We start from the raw sequence: 20,038 nt of genomic DNA on the forward strand, positions 1-20,038 counted from the left end.
CATTTCTCCCATACAAACATAAACCAGGGAATGTTAAGCATCTCTTCTGATTTGATAACACTTGCTATGCAATCCAACACATCAGAAAAACCTAATTACTTCTAGCCCTTCTCTTTTTACAGGATGAAAGATCCTTTGTGATTTTCCAGGGGTCCTCAAAAACAGTTTGAGGTCAGGAAGATATCATTTAGGATTTGTCTTCCAGAGAGCAAAATGTCAAAGGTTGTCAAGTCTGAATGCTTGATTTAATAGGAGGTGGCTATCCATTTAACCAAAGTGGCTCTAAAAGTTTTCAAAAGTAAATATGGAAGGTAACATGATTCTATAAAACTTTCACTCTTTCAAAAGTGAGAAGATATTGTTTTCTTAAATAATTAAGGACATGGCAAAAAGCAACACAAAACTCAGGATGTTACTCTGATAAAGCATCAAATCTTTGCCTTCTTGGCAGATTATTTAAAAAGTATAGAAAGTACCTTTCGCAACCACTTAATAAGAGAAGACCAATGGTCCTAGAAAAGCTTATCAATTTAACAGAGAGAAAACCAAATTCTAGTTTTGTATCAGTGCAATATTTTATACTAAAGCTCTTTTTAAAACAATCTTATGCATAAATCAATCAAATCCTAGCTAGCTTTAAGCAAGACAAATAAATTCCTGTTCTGCAAACTTTGTACAACTTTCCCCATCCGTGCAGATTTCGTTTTGTTTCCTCTTTCTCATTCATGAACAGCCAGTCATTTTACTTCAGGACAAAATTATTTTTTTGCTTACCAAAAGGATATCCTGCATATCTTGCATACTTAATTTTAATTTTAGTGTAAGTTTAAGGTGTTAAAGTATGTATGATTAGCTAATTCATTTTTAATCAAGAAGAAATTATCAAAGAAGATACTGTCTTCATTTAAAAAAAATGAAGCCTTCTTTTAGAAGCTATATAGTGAAGTGGTCTCAGAAAAGGGGAAAATTAGAGAAATATCAATACATTATGCATAAATCATTACTAAATTTAGCTGAGCCCACAAAATACAGACAAAGCAGTTATTAACTGATTTTAAAGTTTGCTTCTTTGTTTTCCAAAAAAACTTAACTCAAATATGATGATCTCTTCTCATAATATCCAGATCACTTTTTATTTTGATGCATAATTCACTGAAAAAACTAAACATTACTTTTAAATCAATTGAAATAACTTTTTATCACTTACTAAACACATGGAACATTTGTTATAAAACTGGAATCAATACACACTGCTTGAAATGTCTGTCCTAAATTTATGGGTACTAATGGGATTTTTAGCATATTATGCTGCATATTACTATAGTAATATATTAGTATTATAGTATTATATTACTAATATAGTAATATATTAGTATTAACTAACTGTGCCACTATCTTAAAGTATATTTTGTCATTTGTCCTTTTAAAATTAAATACATTTGTTTTTCTAGTTGGTCATTTCTGTTAGGGATTTTTTTAAATTGAATTTCTGTTTATGATGCTTCTTTTAAGGGCATAAGCAAAGATTTTTTTTTCTTTCAGATATTTAGTCTGCTCATTCCTAATATACTTTTATCAGATTTTTATATCACTTTGCTTCCTCAAAGAATTACAAATTCATTTGTTTTTTTAACTTATTATGTCATATTAGAAGATACTCAGTTAACAATGTTGTAATAGTTTCAGGTGGACAGCAAACAGCCTTAGCCATACATATACATGTATCCATTCTCCCCAAATGGACTGCAGTAAATACTGAGGGATATCTTAGAGCACAGAACAAATCACCTTCTCATTCTGGTTGTATTTTTTTTTAGCCTATTTTTTCAAATATTTTGGAGAAGATAGGATTTTTTCTTTAATAAAAAATCCCTTTATGGTTTTTTAGAAATGGGTAAAATCAGAATCTGGTGTGATTGTAAATTTGATTTGTTACAGATGTTTCTTTCAATACCTGGTTATTGTATTCCTTGATTTTTCAAGCGAAAAATCTAAGAAATACTATTCTCTTTCTCAAGCAGCCCAAATGTGAAGGATAAAAGAAGAGTGGCTAAGAAAAGGAATATAGGAGAAATTGTTTTTGCCCTCTGAAACTCAGAGGTTAAAGTGATTCTCTGTTATTGGAATGATGGCAGTCCTGCATGTGGCATGCTACCTAGGTGAAATCCAGCTTTTGGTTTAGAAAAGAAAAATAGAAGCTAGTATTCCTTCATTGTTGTATATTAAAAGCAGAAAATTGACATGAAATGAACTAGACATGTAAAATATCCTACTTGCAAAAGTATCTAGAAGCTGTTGACTGATAGCCTCAGTCAAAGCCACAGAATTACAGAGGCATCATTACCAAGAAAAAAGGTCCTCCCATCTGTTGTTTTTGCCACTGATCATCTTCTCTCTGCCAGAATATGAATGGGACATTACAGGCAGGTGATGCAGGGTCAGATCGAAAGAAATCTCTTCCAATATAGAATTGCTTTTCCTCCAAAATTAACAAAGTAGAGATGGAAAAAAAGATAATTTGAGAGAGTTACTACTTCAGTTGTTTTTAAGATTCCCTTCCTTCTCTCTCAATTCTCCAAGTACAGGGTTAGAACAAGAAATTACAGACTTTATTATTTCATTAGATGAATGAAATGGCATTCACATGTCCTAACTGTCAGTATCAGTTACAAAAATCCCTATTAATAAAAACCATATGCTAAAAATTAATGTATTCAATTTTAAAAGGACAAACTATACGATATCCACCCTGATAGCTCAGTTGGTAAAGAATCTACCTGCCACACAGGAGGCCCTGGTTCGACTCCTGGGTTGGGACAATCTGCTGGAGAAGGGATAGGTTACCCACTCCAGTGTTCTTGGGCTTCCCTGTAGCTCAGCTGGTAAAGAATCCGCCTGCAGTACAGGAGACCTGGGTTCGACAAGATCCCCTGGAGAAAAGAAAGGCTACCCACTCCAGTATTCTGGCCTGGAGAATTCCATGGACTGTATAGTCCATGGGGTCTCAAAAGTTGGACTCAACTGAGCGATTTTCACTTTCATATTACATATAGATGTTATTTTCAGCATCAGTGGCTATTTTAAAGGAAAAATGAGATGTATAATATAACTATATATGATATCTATATCATATATAGACATTATTTTCAATATCAGTGTAATCAATATAGTATCAATATAATCAACAATATATATTACATTATGCTTTGTGTGTGTATATATATACACACATATATAATATATATACATATATATATTATATATATGTATATATGGCTTTGTATAGAATCTGCCTATAATGCAAGTGACCCAGGTTTCATACCTGGATTAGGAAGATCCCCTAAAGAAGGGATAGGCTGTGCACTCCAGTATTCTTGCCTAGAGAATCCCAGGGACAGAAGAGCCTAGCGGTCTACAGTCCATGGGGTCGAAAAGAGTCAGATGCAACTGAGCCTTTTTAATATTCAAGATTTTTCTCTCTTTATTGTTGAGGAAGACAAACTACTCCTGGCCCTCTTTAAGCTTTGGAAATAGTTCTTTCTGCTTCTTTCCAGTGGTTCTTTCCTCCCATTCAGGCACTAATCTGTTCACAACTTAAGGTGCCCATGAAACTCTGCAATTCTCTTGAGCTTTTTCTCTGTGCTGTTCTTTTGTTTCTGTTCAGCTCTTTCTGCCTCTGTAATTATGTGGGTTTGATTGAGGCTGTCTGATACTCTGACTTGCCAACTCTAGCCTCTCTGGTTCTAAGGTATTTCTCCTCAAGTTGTGGTGCTTGCAGGGCTCAACATCAGTTGTACATCCCTGAACTACAGCCTGGATACTCATTCTAGGCAGTAAAGTGGGGCAATCATAGGACTCACCTAATTTGTTTCCTGTCTCTCATGGATTGCTGTCCTGTGCTGTGAAGCGCTCAATTTCTGAACACTTTTGTTTCGTGTATTTTGTCCGTTTTTTAGATGTTTAATGTGAAATGATTATTTTGGCCCCTATTATTCCATCATGACCAGGGCAGAAATTTACCCTAAATTTTGCATTGCAATTTTTCTTCTTTGCTTTTAGTTTTCCCACATTATCTAGATATTTGTTCTTGCAACTTTATTGTGATAAAATTGACAAATTAAAAGTGTATGCATATAAGGTATACAACTTGATGGTTTTGCATATGCATTGTGAAATTACCACTGCAGTTAAGCTAACTAACATATCTATCACCTCACATGCTTACCATTTTCTTTTTGTTTGTGTGTAGTGAGAACACACCACACACAAAGATTTGACCTCTTAAGGTGTGGAGAAAGGGGGCGCTTCTATGCTGTCGGTGGGAATGTGAATTGGTGCAGCCACTGTGGAAAAAAGTATGGACTCTCTCAAAAACTAGACAAAGAATTGCCATATGACCCAGCAATTTCACTCCTGGGTATATATCCAGAAAAAAAAAATGAAAACACTAATTTGAAAAGGTACATGTACCCCAATGTTCATGACAGCATTACTGACAATTGTCAAGCTATGGAAGACTTTAGGTAAAGTTAGCAGTACCTGCTCTTTGAGGGAATTCAAGGATTTCCATTAAAGCAATTGATCCTGCTCTTTGTTGTTGTTGTTTTTTTTTTTTTTTTAAGAGGGAAGTTCTCTGATAACTCCTTTTATTTCTTCCACAAAAATTGGTTTGGCATTTTTTTCTATTTCCTGATAAGCCATCCACTTCGCAGAAGTTTTCAAGTTTAACTGAAAAGAGTTTGGCAAATGTTGTCCTCTGTTTCAGTAGTTGCTTCAGACTTCGGGTGAATTGTACTTTTTTCTTCATTTAGCTGAGAATATTTGTTTAATTAATTGTTCACAGAAATTAGAGGTTCATTTATATGTAGTAGTACTACTTTTCTGGTTTCTAATGCATTAATTTCTGTTGTAAGCTTTTTATTTCCTTCCTTTGCTCTCTTTCACTTAATTTTATTGTTATTAGCTTTTTAGTGGGATATTTAATTAATGTGTTTTCAAAATTTTCATTTATGCTGATCTAAATGTTTAAGTTTGTGACTATTCCATCACTGTTTTAATTGTACCCCATAAAATCTAAAATGCGGTATTGAGTTTTTAAATTTCTAAATAGAATTGTCTTTTTTAAAAAAATATTGATTTTTACCATACTGAATTGTGAACCAAGTATGTTGTTTGTATTATTTATACACTTTGTGCTTTTCTTTGTGATCCATTTAATTTCATAAATGCCCCAAATCCTATTGGGAAAGAAATGTGCATCCTCAGTTACTGAAGTGAAGAGCTTTATATATTATTCCATTAGAGTTCCGTAATTAGTGTGCTTAGGTCTTTTGTATCTAGTGATTTTCAGTCTACTTCACTCGACTTAAAAATAGTGTCTGAAGAACTCATGTTTTTAGTGTGCTTCTATTATTCCAAGTATTGTATATAGTTTTTGCTGTATGTAGGTATGCTACTTAGTACATAGATATTCATAGCTGTTATGTCTACATTGTGAATTTGACTTTAGAATTCTAATGCACTCTCTCTCTCTCTTTTGGTGGGGAGAGGGAGTATGTGATTATTTTGACTTGAATTCTGCCTTGACCAATATCAAGATCACAAACACTACTTTCTCTCTCTTTTTTTCAGTCTTCTGACATACTTTTCCTTATGTCTTTATATTTAGCCTTTCTGAATCACCTTTTAAAAGTTGTATCTCTTGATTTCAGCATAGACTTGACTTTTGCCTTATGAGCCTTATGAGTTACTCTGAAAATAATTTCCATTTAATAGGTGAGTCAAGCCTATTTGCTTTTATTGGGATGGCTGATATGACTGATATAATTAGATTCAGCTTTATTAAATTGCTTTATGTTATTTTTTTTTAAATATTTGTTTATTTGGCTAGGCTGGGTCTTAGTTGCAGCATGTGGGATCTTAGTTCCCTGACTAGGGATTGAACCTGGGCCCCCTGTGTTGGGAGTACAGAGTCTTAGCCACTGGACCACCAGGGAAGTCCCTATATTATATTTTCAGTTCAGTTCAGTTCAGTCGCTCAGTCATGTCCAACTCTTTGCAACCCCATGAATTGCAGCACGCCAGGCCTCCCTGTCTATCACCAACTCCCGGAGTTCACCCAGACTCACGTCCATCGAGTCAGTGATGCCATCCAGCCATCTCATCCTCTGTCGTCCCCTTCTTCTCCTGCCCCCAATCCCTCCCAGCATCAGAGTCTTTTCCAATGATTCAACTCTTCGCATGAGGTGGCCAAAGTACTGGAGTTTCAGCTTTAGCATCATTCCTTCCAAAGAAATCCCAGGGCGGATCTCCTTCAGAATGGACTGGTTGGATCTCCTTGCAGTCCAAGGGACTCTCAAGAGTCTTCTCCAACACCACAGTTCAAAAACATCAATTCTTCGGCGCTCAGCTTTCTTCACAGTCCAACTCTCACATCCATACATGACCACTGGAAAAACCATAGCCTTGACTAGACGAACCTTTGTTGGCAAAGTAATGTCTCTGCTTTTGAATATGCTATCTAGGTTGGTCATAACTTTTCTTCCAAGGAGTAACCGTCTTTTAATTTCATGGCTGCAGTCACCATCTGCAGTGATTTTGGAGCCCAATAAAATAAAGTCTGACACTGTTTCCACTGTTTCCCCATCTATTTCCCATGAAGTGATGGGACCAGATGCCAAGATCCTCTTTTTCTGAATGTTGAGCTTTAAGCCAACTTTTTCACTCTCCTCTTTCACTTTCATCAAGAGGCTTTTTAGTTCCTCTTCACTTTCTGCCATAAGGGTGGTGTCATCTGCATATCTGAGGTTATTGATATTTCTCCCAGCAATCTTGTTTCCAGCTTGTGCTTTTTCCAGCCCAGAGTTTCTCATGATGTACTCTGCATATAAGTTAAATAAGCAGGGTGACAATATACAGCCTTGATGTACTCCTTTTCCTATTTGGAACCAGTCTGCTGTTCCATGTCCAGTTCTAACTGTTGCTTCCTGAACTGCATACAGATTTCTCAAGAGGCAGGTCAGGTGGTCTGGTATTCCCATCTCTTTCAGAATTTTCCACAGTTTATTGTGAGCCACACAGTCAAAGGCTTTGATATAGTCATAATTCACTCTCTGATCTCCTCATTTGGGTTTTATTTGGGGACTTAGGAAGGTTTAGAATATTTCCTAGTTGTTACCTTAAACTAATATTCTAATGTAATTCTATTATCCTTCTTTTTATTAGTCCTACCTTTGGTTTGTAAGCTTTCAATGTTATTTTTTGCTACCCACAACTTATCTACATGCATGCTGCTACTGCTGCTGCTGCTGAGTCACTTCAGTCGTGTCCGACTCTGTGCGACCCCACAGACAGCAGCCCACCAGGCTCCCCATCCTTGGGATTCTCCAGGCAAGAACACTGGAGTGGGTTGCCATTTCCTTGTCCAATGCATGAAAATGAAAAGTGAAAGTGAAGTCACTCAGTCGTGTCCAACCCTCAGTGACCCCATGGACTGCAGCCTACCAGGCTCCTCCATCCATGGGATTTTCCAGGCAGGAGTACTACAGTGTACTTATTCTGCATTTTAATTCTCTTCAGTTTTTAAGATTCCATTACATCTGTTTGATGGAACAAATATTTCAGGCTTCAGTTCTTACCTCTAACTGTGTCCTTGATCTAAACCAATCATGACATCCATTTAATGTTCAGTGCTAGTCATCTTTCTGAAGTATCTCCTGTCATCAATGGGTTTATGAAGCCTATTCTCTAGTTACATGAGTGTAGTAGAGTTGGAAGCATTTATAAGGGCAATATTCTGAGTCTGGCATATATGTATAACAATGTTTTTATTTAGCTTTGTACTTGAAGGACACATTGGCAATATACAAATTCCTTGATTCTCATTTTATTATCTCATATTCCTTGAAATATTGCTTCTCTGTTGCTTTGCTGTGTGTGTTGTTGTCTAAAAGTCAGATTTCAACCTGTTTTTTTTTTTTTTTTTTTTTGGTAAGTGATATTCTTTTGCCCAGAGGTCCAGAGGTTTTCTGTTTTTGTTTTGTCTCCTAAGCTTAATCATTTTACTAACACATGCCTCAGAGTTGATCCATCTGGATTTTGTGGCTGATGTACATATCTCATATATTCTTTTCTATAACTGGCTTCCATTTGCTCCTTTAAGCTGCCTTCTCGAAAGACAGAGATATATCTTCCTGTTCACTGGTTCTCACAAAATTATTGAGTGTAATTTTTTGTCCTTTTCTTTCATGCCTGGTTAGGTTCTATTTAGTGCTGCACATTGCATATGAAATAATGTAGAAATAATTTGAGGATCTAGATAATGAGTCTTTCCCCTAAAGATTTACATTTGTTGGTTTCCTTTCACAGCGGGGTTTTGTCTCTATCTTATAACTTTTCTGAATGTTGTCCCCAGCCCCTCCTTTTGGCAGAACCTGAATTGTTGTTTACAAATCCCTCTTGAGTCTAAAAACCACTCTTTCTCAGATTCTTAGCTGCATCGTTAAATATTAGTAAATGCCTCAATGGGAAATGTAACACAAAATCTGGCATGATGTCCAGAGTTTTCTCTTTGTAGATCAACAACATCCAAATTTTAGAATTTCTAGATATGCTCAGCAGGAAGGATAAAACAAAACAACTTAGTCTTCCTTACAAGTTGAAGTACTTTATTTCCCTCTCACCACTTTGGAATGATTCCCTTTACTTAGCTTATTGAGAGATGTTGATATTTAGAACCAAAGACTTAGTGGTGAAGTTTAGTGGTGTACTTTATAGTAGTTATAGTAATCTACATCTTTATATAAAATACTGTAGCAGAGAACTGGTATTAATTTCCTGGATGAATATTGACAGGATGAACATAAGTCATGAACATACTAGATAAAGTGCATGGGCTAGATGTGAAGGCACCACCAGTCACCGTTGAGCAAAAGGAGAGTCGATTTTCTTATTGTTCAGTCACTTAAGTTGTATCCAACTCTTTGTGATCCCATGAGCTGCAGCACACCAGGCTTCCCTGTCCTTCACCATCTCCTGGAGTTTGCTCAAGATCATCCTTTGAGTTAGTGATGCCATTCAACCATCTCGTCCTCTGCTGTTCCTTTCTCCTACTGCCCTCACTTTTTCTCAGCATCAAGATCTTATCCAGTGAGTCAGCTCTTCACATTAGGTGGCCAAAGTATTGGAGCTTCAGCTTCAGCATCAGTCCTCCCAATGAATATTCAGGACTGATTTCTTTTAGGATTGACTGGTTTGGTCTCCTTGCCGTCCAAGGGACACTCAAGAGTCTTCTCCAGCACCACAGTTCAAAAGCATCAATTCTTTGGTACTTAGCCTTCTTTATGATCCAACTCTCACATCCATACCTGACTACTAGAAAAACCATAGCTCTGACTATACAGACCTTTGCTGGCAAAGTAATGTCTCTGCTTTTTAATACACTGTATAGGTTTGTCAATGGCTAATTCCAAAGACCTATTATCGTGTTTTGCATATTTTTACTTAGTATCTGTTTAGTTTGTGCAGCTTCTCTGGTTTTATCATTGAAAGTGAATCTTAATATTATTTGTTTCTTTGCTTTTTCCCCCTTGCTAAATCTTACTAGAGTTGCATCAAGTGTTTATCTTTTACACAATTAACTTTTGACATTGTTCAACATATATTCCCTTTGTCCTTTTGTTTGTTTGTTTTTTTTTTTTTTGGACTTCTTCCACTGTTTCTTGATAACCATTTGAATTTGATAATTAGCTCACAAGTTTTCATCCTGTCGGGTTTTCTAGTATATGCATTTAAAGCTATAATTTCTCAGTTCTAGTTGCAACTTTCAAATTTTGACTTAGAGTGTTTTTGTTATCATTTGGTTATAAGCTTTGTCTTTATTCTAATATATTTTTGACCTATTCATTTGGAAAATATTTTGAAAAATTATAATTATCTTTTCATATTTTCCCAAAATGCATTTCTAATTTAGTCTCACTTTTATTAAAGATTATGTATTTATTGTATTTTAGCTCTTTGATTGAATATTTATTTGAATAATTGTGTTAAAATCTCCTAAAATATTGGTTTCTTTGTCAGTTATTTCTTGTGAATCTTTTAAAGTTTTTTGCTTAAATATTATGAACCATGTTAGTAGATCCATACAAGTTCAGAATTGAAATATTTACTGTGTATGAAGTAACCATCATAAATAATAATGATATATCTATTTAGGTGACAAATCTTCCTTTTGTATATATTTTCCTATTTTTTCACATTCATTTATGTTCAAACTTTTTTGTAGTCTTTTGCTTTATGTGCTTGTGTGTTCAGTTGTGTCTGACTCTTGGCCACCCCATGTACAGTAGCCCACCAGGCTCCTCTGTTCATGGAATCTTCCAAGCAAGAATGCTGGAGTGGGTTGCCGTTTCCAACTCCAGGGGATCTTCCCCACTGAGGGATCAAGCCTGCATCCCTTGTGTCTCCTGCATTGGCAGATGGATTCTTTGCCACTAGTACCACATGAAAAGCCTCTGGTGCTTTGCACATGTCTCTTATAAACGGCTAACTTTAGACTGCTCCTTGGGTGCCCTACCAATTCAAGGCAATTTAAAATTAAATGAAATTTAAAAAAAAAAAATCATATGAACTGAAATCAAACCAAAATCTACTTTAGTCTGATATTTCTTTCCAGAATCATCAAATTGGGTTTCCTTTTGTTTTCTTTTCTTTTTCTTTTTGGTTAGTTTGCTTTTAAACCTGGACTTCGTGCCTACACTGAATTGGATATGTTTCCTTCTGGCTGCCTTCCCTACAGAAAGTCTTTATAGTTCCATTTTAATGCAGAGAGTACCCATCACAGACAGACCTTAGGTTTGAAATTTTGGCCACAATACTCAATACTAAATTTCAAATTATCCAGGATTTGGTTAGCATACTCAAATCAAAAGCAAGTTTTTGTACTTCCTTACCACCAAGGGTTCCTGCTTATGACTCATTTGGGGAAATCTAGAGAGTTCATACCTTTATGTCAACTTAGTGATTTGTATACAAATACATATTTTTATGTATTTTGTATGTATAAAAAAGATCTTAACTGGATTACTACAAAGGTGTGATTAGTCACCCAGAGCCAGACATTCTGGAGTGCAAAGTCAAGTGGACCTTAAGAAGCACTGCTGTTAATAAAGCTAGTGGATGTGACGAAATTCCAGTAGAACTATTCAAATCCCTAAAGAATGATGCCATCAAGGCTTTGCATTCATTATGTCAGCAAATCTGGAAGACCCAGCAGTGGCCATCAGATTGGAAAAGATCAATCCTCATCCCAATTCCCAAGAAGGTTAGTACCAAACAATGTGATAACCATTGGACAATTGCACTCATGTCCCATGCTAGAAAGGTCATGCTTGAAATCTTGCATGCATTATGCAAACCAAGAACATCCAGATGTCCAAGCTGGATTTAGAAAAGGAAGAGGAACCAAAGATCAAATTGCCAACATTTGCTGGATTATAGAGAAAGCAAGGGAATTTCAGAGAAACATCTATCTTTTTCATTGACTACACTAAAGCCTTTGACTGAATGAATCATGACAAACTATAGAAAGCTCTTAGAGAGATGGCAATACCAGACCATTTTCCCTATCTCCTGAAAAACCTGTATGTAGGTCAAGAAGTAACAGTTAGAACCCTGTATGGAACAACTTATTGGTTCAAGATTAAGAAAGGAGTATGACAGGGCTGTCTGCTGTCATCCTATTTGTTTAACCTATGTACTGAGCACATCATGAGAAATGCTGGACTGGATGAGTTACAAGCTTGAATGAAGATAGGCAGAAGAAACATCAACAACCTCAGATATGCTGATGATACCACTCTAATGGCAGAAAGTGAAGAGGAACTGAAGAGCCTCTTGTTGAGGGTGAAGGAGGAGAGTTAAAGAGCAGGCTTAAGACTAAATATTAAAAACCTAAGATCATGGCATCCAGCCCCATTACTGCATGCAAATAGGAGAAAAGTTGGAAGTAGTGACAGATTTCTTCTTCTTGGGCTCCAGAATCATGGTGGACGGTGATTGCAACCATGAAATCAGAACACGATTGCTTCTTGGCAGGAAAATGATGACAAACCTAGACAGTGTTGAAAAGCAGAGACATTACTCCGCCAATGAAGATCCGTATAGTCAAGGCTATGGTCTTCCCAGTGGTCATGTACAGTTGTGAGAGCTGGACCGTAAAGAGGCAGAATGCCAAAAAATTGATGCCTTTTAACTGTGGTGCTGGAGAAGACTCCTGAAAGTCCCTTGGACAGCAAGGGGATCAAACCAGTCAATCTTAAGGGAGATCAACCCTGAATATTCATTGGAAGAACTTATGCTGAAACTAAAGCTCCAGTATTTTGGTCATCAGAGGGCTCATTGGGGAAGTCCCTGATGCTGGGAAAGATTGAGAGCAGCAGAAGAAGAGGGCTTCAGAGGATGAGATAGCTGGACAGCATTACTGATGCAATGAATATGAACTTGGGCAAATTCTGGGAGATAGTGAGAGACAAGGAGGCCTAGTATGCTGCAGTTCATAGGGTCACAAACAGTGAAACACGACTGGTTGACTAAATAACAACAAAATGACAATCTTTGTCATTTCAATTATCTCCTATTTCTCTCTTATATCTTATTTCCCATTTCTATCTTTTATTTTTACTTACTTGGCATATAAAAAGTCTTTTTTTTGGAACTTTTTATTTTGTATGGTCAATTAACAATGCTGTAATAGTTTCAAGTGAACATCAAAGTGACTCACCCATACAAAAACATTTGTCTTAAAAAGCAGTTCCAGGTTCATAGCAAAATTGAGGGGAAGGCACAGAGATTTCCCACATATCTCCTACTCTCACACATGTATTCCCAGTCTCCCCTCCCCCATATCAACATTCCCTATCAGAGTGGGACATTTGTTCAGTTCAGTTCAGTTGTTCAGTCATGTTTGACTCTCTGAGACCCCATGGACTGCAGCACGCCAGGTTTCCCTGTTCATCACCAACTCCCAGAGCTTACTCAAACTCACATCCATCAAGTCGGTGATGCCATCCAACCATCCCATCCTCTGTTGTCACTTTTTCCTCCTGCATTCAGTCTTTCCCAGCATCGGGGTCTTTTCCAATGAGTCAGTTCTTCACATCAGGTGGCCAAAGTATTGGAGCTTCAGCTTCAGCATCAGTCCTTCCAATGAATATTCAGAACTGATCTTCTTTAGGATGGACTGGTTGGATCTCCTTGCAGTCCAAGGGACTCTCAAGAGTCTTCTCCAACACCACAGTTCAAAAGCATAAATTCTTGGTGCTCAACTTTCTTTATAGTCCAACTCTCACATCCATACATGACTACTAGAAAAACCATACCTTTGACTATACGGACCTTTGTCGGCAAAGTAATGTCTCTGCTTTTTAATATTTGTTATAACTGATGAACTTACGTTGGCATGTTATGACATAACCATTCAAGTCCATGGCTTGTTTACCTTAGGATTCACTCTTGGTACGGTGCCTTCTATGGATATGGAAATATGTTGACATGCATCTGTTTTCATGACCCTAAGAAATCCCCTGTGCTCTGCCTTTCCATCCCTCCCCACACAAGTCCATAGCAAACACTGAGCTTTTTAATGTGTACATAATTTTGTTTTTTCCCAGAGTGTCATATTGTTATATCATATAGTCTGTAGCCATTTTGAATTGGTTCCTTTCACTTAGTAAGGAACTAACTAAGGTGCATCTAAGGGTCCTCCGTGTCTTTTCATGCTTTCTGTCTTATTTCTTCTCACCGTTGAATAAGATTCCATTGTCTGAATGTGCCATAGTTTGTTTGTCCATTCACCTATAGAAAGATATCTTGGTTGCTTCTAAGCTTGGGCAATTATGAATAAAGCTGCTATAAACATCTTTGTGCAGATTTTGTGTGGACATAAGTGTTCATCCAACTTTTTCGGATACATACCAAAGAGTGTGAATGCTGGATCATTTAGTAAGAATTTACTTACTTTAATTTTGTGAGAAACTGCCAAGCCGCCTTCCAGTGGCTGTATCAGTTTGCAATCCCATCAGCAGTGAATGAGAGTTCCTATTGCTCCATGCCTTCACCAGCATTTGGCTTTGTCAGTGTTCTGGATTTTTTTTTTTTTTTTTTTTTGCCATGGCATCTCATTGTTGTTTGAATTTGCAATTCCATAATGACATGTGATGTTGAACACCCTTTCATATGCTTATTTACCATATGTGGTGAAGTGTCTAATAAGCTATTTTGCCTACTTTTTGTTGGGTTCTCATTGCTGTTGAGATTAAAAGTTAGTTCCTTGCACATTTTAGAGGACAGTCCTTTATGAAATATGTCTTTTGCAAATATTTTCTCCCTGTGTGTGGCTTGTCTTCTCATTCTCATGACAGTGTCATTGGTGGAGAAAAGGTTTTAATTTTAATGAAATCCAGGTCATTAATTATTCATTTGGTGGCTCTTACACGGGGGCAGCACTTTTTCCTGTGGCATCACTTCTCAGGAGCTCTAAGAGGAATTGTTAGATTTTCAATTTTTTCAACTTTTTGCTTGTTATTAGGATGGAGAGATGATTTCAAAGCTTCTTGTATGCCAGACCAGAAATTGGAAATCAAATGAACAATTTTGAAAAAATTAATGTCTTCTATCTCTTAAATGATCCTTTATTCTTTAGAATTTACTTACCTAGCTAGCTATTTATCACCTATCATCCATCTAAAATATTTTCATGTGTATTTATCTTATCTCTTTTTTTTTCATGTTCTACAATTTCTTCAGCAGTCTGATGGTCTATGGGTGCCCATTTATATTAATGAATAAAGTAATAGAAAAAATGATGGGGTGTGCATGTGCCTGATTATTCCTTCAGTTTCAGTTCAATTTATCGTTGGCCATGGGAAAAGAAGTATTTCTCTCAAGAAGCATTTCCCTCTTCCATGGCTGGTCACCTTTTGCGATCACTATTCCTCATTACGGGAGTATTAGCGAGATCTTGGAAACTGGGGCCACATTCTTCAGATACATCAGTATACTGCCAGAAGTATTTAGCCTCTCAGCCATTCCCCAAACTCCCCACCATTTGGGATCAGATTTTACTGCCTTTACATGATATACGTTTTTTGCGCATTTTGTATTTGAGTAATGGCACACTGATAATATTCATTTGTGACCTTAAAATCAATGTGTAATGTTTTCACATTCATTGACAGATAGGTGCAAAGTGACCAAAAGGTTGAGTTATGCCCAACTTGCAGTTTCCTAGCTGAGGTCAAACAAGGCAGCATTCAGAATTCTTGTCTCAGTTCTCACACTGTAAGCAAGTATCCCTTTTGAAGTCTACTTAAGTCACATTTTTGTGCTTTTTGTTGGTGATTTCACTTTTTTAAATGGTCCAAAGCAGAATGTTGAAGTGCGATCTAGTACTCCTAGGCACAGAAAGAATATGATATACCTTATGGAGAAAATTAAAAAGAATAGATACATGTCTGTGTAAATACACTTTTCTGTACACCTGAAGCTATCATAACACTGTTAATCAACTATACTCTGATATAAAGTAAAAAGTTAAAATTTTTTAAAAAGAAAATGCATATATTAGATAAGCTTCATTCAGGCATGAGTTATAATGCTGTTAGCTGCTAGTTCAGTGTAATTGGGATCAAATATATGTATATATATAAATATATAGACTCAATGAAGGTGGTGCTAGTAGTAGTGAATGCATCTGCCAATGCAGGAGATGTAAGAAACACAGGTTCAATCCCTGGGTTGAGAAGATCCCCTGGAGGAGGGCATGGCAACCCACTCCAATATTCTTGCCTGGAGAATCCCATGGACAGAGGAGCCTGGCAGGCTGTATAGTCCATAGGGTCACAAAGAGTCTGACATGACTAAAGTGACCTAGCACACACATGCAAATATACGTGTGTGTGTGTGTGTATTTATATTTACATACATATACACACATATATACATATATTTGTAAAATAAGGTGTCTTTAAATGGAAACATACATAAAACTAAGTTATGTATTCATCAGATGATGAAAATATTGTGACTGGAAGTTCAAAGGAATCTAACCCTGATTTCCCCTTGGAATAGTGGTTCAGTTTTCACTAATTCAATGTTTGTAATAACTTTATAGAATATAACTACCACAAATAATGAGAATCAACTGTACTTCAAAACTTGTGATTGATTGAAGGTTGTGATTACTTCACTGCTTCTTTGGAAATGTTTTATTTCTCTCTATTTCTGCTTTATCACTTTTCTTCATTTGGGATGATTTCATGGAAGTTAGTGGGAAATGGCTTCATTCTACGATCTTTAACCAGAAACATAATATGTAATTTTATTTTTAAAGTCCTGTCCTAAAGTTTTTTTTCCCCCAAAGGATATTTCATTCTGCTATCAAATGACCCATGGTTATGTCTACAGAGGGGCAGTTTTGATGATTTTAGTAATTTTAGTACGTGGTTTTCAAGTTAAGGTTTAGAAATTTGAGTTCCTTCACAATCATAGGCATATGGTAAAGGCTTTCTCTTCCATTAAGTTTTAGAAAAAAATCTCCCTCATTTTGTTAAAATTTTTATTTTCCATATCTTGAATCTGATCTGTAGTGAATGGTGAGCAAAATAATGGCATTGCTTGGGGAAAAAAAAAAACAGTACAATATTTTCAACTTCAAAAACAGGTTAATATGTTTTTAATTATTTAAAAAGTTAATGCTCATTTATTCTCATTTTTATTTTGTGTAATTATTAAAAAAAAAGACATTCTACCTCTACAGTCTTCCTCCCTAAAACCCATGGTGCTGTTTAATCATGAGAAAAACATCAGATAAATCCCAAACGAGAAGCATTCTACAAAATGCATGGCCAGTGCTCTTTAAAAATCTTAGTCATGAAAAACATGGAAAGTCTGAGAAACTGTCACAGCCAAGAGGAAGATAAAAAGATGAGAAAATTAAATGTACTGTAATATCCCATATGGGGCCATAGGAAAAAAAAAAAAAAAAGGACATTAGAAATCCCTGGTGGTCTGGTGGTTAAGACTTGACACTTTTACTACAGTGGTCCAGGGTTGAATCCCTGGTTTGAAACTAAGATCCCACAAACTGTATATCATGGCCAAAAAACTAAAAAAATACCTTAGTGAAAAGGAAAGAACTCTGCATAAAGTAGGGAATTTAGTTAATATATCAGTATTGGTTCATTAATTGTGACAGATGTACCATACTTGATATAAGATGTTAATAATAAAGAATGTTGGATGTAGGGTATATGAGAACTGTATTGTCTAAACATTTTTCTATAAATCTAAAACTGTTTTTAACTTAAAATGCTATTTTTAAAAATCATGATCACATAAGGAAAGTTAAAGACAAGGTCTTCTTTTATTTTGGTTCTATGTTTTAATTACTTTTTAAAATTTTATTATTATTATATATATATCTTTTTACTTTACAATATTGTATTGGTTTTGCCATACATCAACATGCATCCGCCACGGGTGTACACATGTTCCCCATCCTGAACCCCCTCCCACCTCCCTCCCCATACCATCCCTCTGGGTCATCCCAGTGCACCAGCCCCAAGCTTCCTGTATCCTGCATCGAACTTGGACTGGCGATTCATTTCTTATATGATATTATACATGTTTTAATGCCATTCTCCCAAATCATCCCCCCCATCCTTCTCCCACAGAGTCCAAAAGACTGTTCTATACACCTGTGTCTCTTTTGCTGTCTTGCATACAGGGTTATCATTACCATCTTTCTAAATTCCATATATATGCGTTAGTGTACTGTATTGGTGTTTTTCTTTCTGGCTTACTTTACTCTGTATAATAGGCTCCAGTTTCATCCACCTCATTAGAACTGAAAGGTCTTCTTTTATTTTAAATTACAGCATCAAATGTTAAATTTGTGTCTTCTATCAAAATACCATCATAACATTAAGATTATAAAATTTTGTTCTTCTAGTCTTTGTTTTTCATGTAAAAACAGTGAATACTTCCTTAGTTGAACATATTCATGCTCTTAATTCTTAACTGAGATTCTGCTAGCTAAGGAAGGAGATAAGAAAAATACTTTCCTTCACATAGAAAGTATTATGGAATCTTAACACTCTGCTCTACTTCTAAACTGGAAAAAAAATTCCTTTTTGGCAGAGGTACTTAAGAGTTGGGCCACAAGTAAGAAAAAGGGTGTTTTTACTCATGCTTTTATCCTCTGTACCATGTTATTTTTGTATTATCAATGATCACTTTTATCCTAGTTTAAGCATTAAAATAAATTTTTATTTCCAATGCATATTTGAATAAATGTAATCCTTCCATGATTATTACTTCCTAAAAGTCATTCCAACCATGTTTAGATCTTCATTGTATTTTTTAGGTCACCTTGAGCAAAAGTGTAAAACATCAACTTTAATGAGTTCTTATATTATTTACCTAGTTAGGTAAAACTCATTCTAAAGTTTATAACTGGCCGGTATATGCTACAAAGTAGAAGAGGATCTTGGAGAATATAGTGACAACCCAGATAAAAGTAATAGAAAATAAAATGCTACAGGAAAAGTTCAGCTGAAGATTTTTGAGTTAATCTACTTTTTACCAAAATATCCTTTATAAAAATAAGTTATAACCCTTGTATACTTATCTTTTTGTCTCCCAAGTATGTCTTCTTTTCTTAGTCTGAGTTTGTCTCTGTCCGAGTCTGAGTCAGGAAGCATGCCTGGTCCCTATTTACTCGCTCAGTTGTGTCAGACCCTTGGCAACTCCGTGGACTGTAGCCACCAGACTCCTCTGTCCATGGAGTTTCCCAGGCAAGAATACTGGAGTAGGTTGCCATTTCCTTCTCCAGGGGATCTTCCCAACCCAGGGACAGAACCCAAGTGTCCTGCATTGGCAGGCAGATTCTTTACCACTGCACCACTCAGTTCAGTTCAGTTCAGTTCAGTTCAGTCACTCACTGGGGAAGCTTAAATGACCTGCAGTTATTCCATAGTAATCCTGCATAGCCCAGGGGTTTCAAAGCAGGGCTAATCCTGCTACACCATCCCCTAAAGGAATCCCTTAGTGTTTCTTGAAGAGTTCCTTCTTCCTGATCTCATTGATTTGCCCCATGAGAATCTGTCTGAGACTGTTGACAGAACTGCAGGGGATGATCTTTCCTTTTCCTCTGTAAATATATATTGTAAATATCAGTATTTTCCTATCATGTTAAGACCTAATATGAGAATAAAGCCAGTACAGGAAAGCAGATCTGAGAGATGGAAGTGCTAGTGACATTTTTGAACATCTATATTTAGTCAGGACAAAGGAAGCTCTGTCACCGGGCTTTCAATGAAGTGGACCAATTCATTCCTCTTATAGGTTATGTTTTTCTCAATCTAAACTGAAAATCATGGGTAATACAGTTATTTTTCTGAATGTGGACTATGTGCTAGCAGCCATTAAATGCTTTAACTATATGATCTCATTTAATTCCCACAGTAACTCTGTGACAGGGATTCTATAATTAATCCTTCCTGGTGGCTCAGATGGTAAAGCGTCTGCCTGCAATGTGGGAGACCTGGGTTTGATTCCTGGGTCAGGAAGATCCCCTGGAGAAGGAAATGGCAATCCACTCCAGCACTCTTGCCTGGAAAATCCCATGGACGGAGGAGCCTGATAGGCTACAGTCCATGGGGTTGCAAAGAGTTGGACACGACTGAGCGACTTCACTTTCACTTTCAAGGTAATAGTTAACGCTATAATTAAAGATAAAAGAGTTTAAGTAACATGTCTAAACTCCTGATTTTATAGATGGAGATATAGAGTCCCAACAAAGTTAACCCAAAGTCATAAAATGAAGTTTATCAAGGTCAAGGCTGTTACGCTACATCTGTCAGCACAAAAATCAGCATGAGAAGATGAATAATTGCCTGGCAGTCTAAACAGTTAAACTGACTTAACTAAAAACTTGAGTTCATTGACTGAATTCTACTTTTTATTTCCAAAGCAGTTTGTA

Source organism: Bos javanicus, chromosome X (genome assembly GCF_032452875.1).
Source record: "Bos javanicus breed banteng chromosome X, ARS-OSU_banteng_1.0, whole genome shotgun sequence".
Lineage (NCBI taxonomy): Eukaryota > Metazoa > Chordata > Mammalia > Artiodactyla > Bovidae > Bos > Bos javanicus.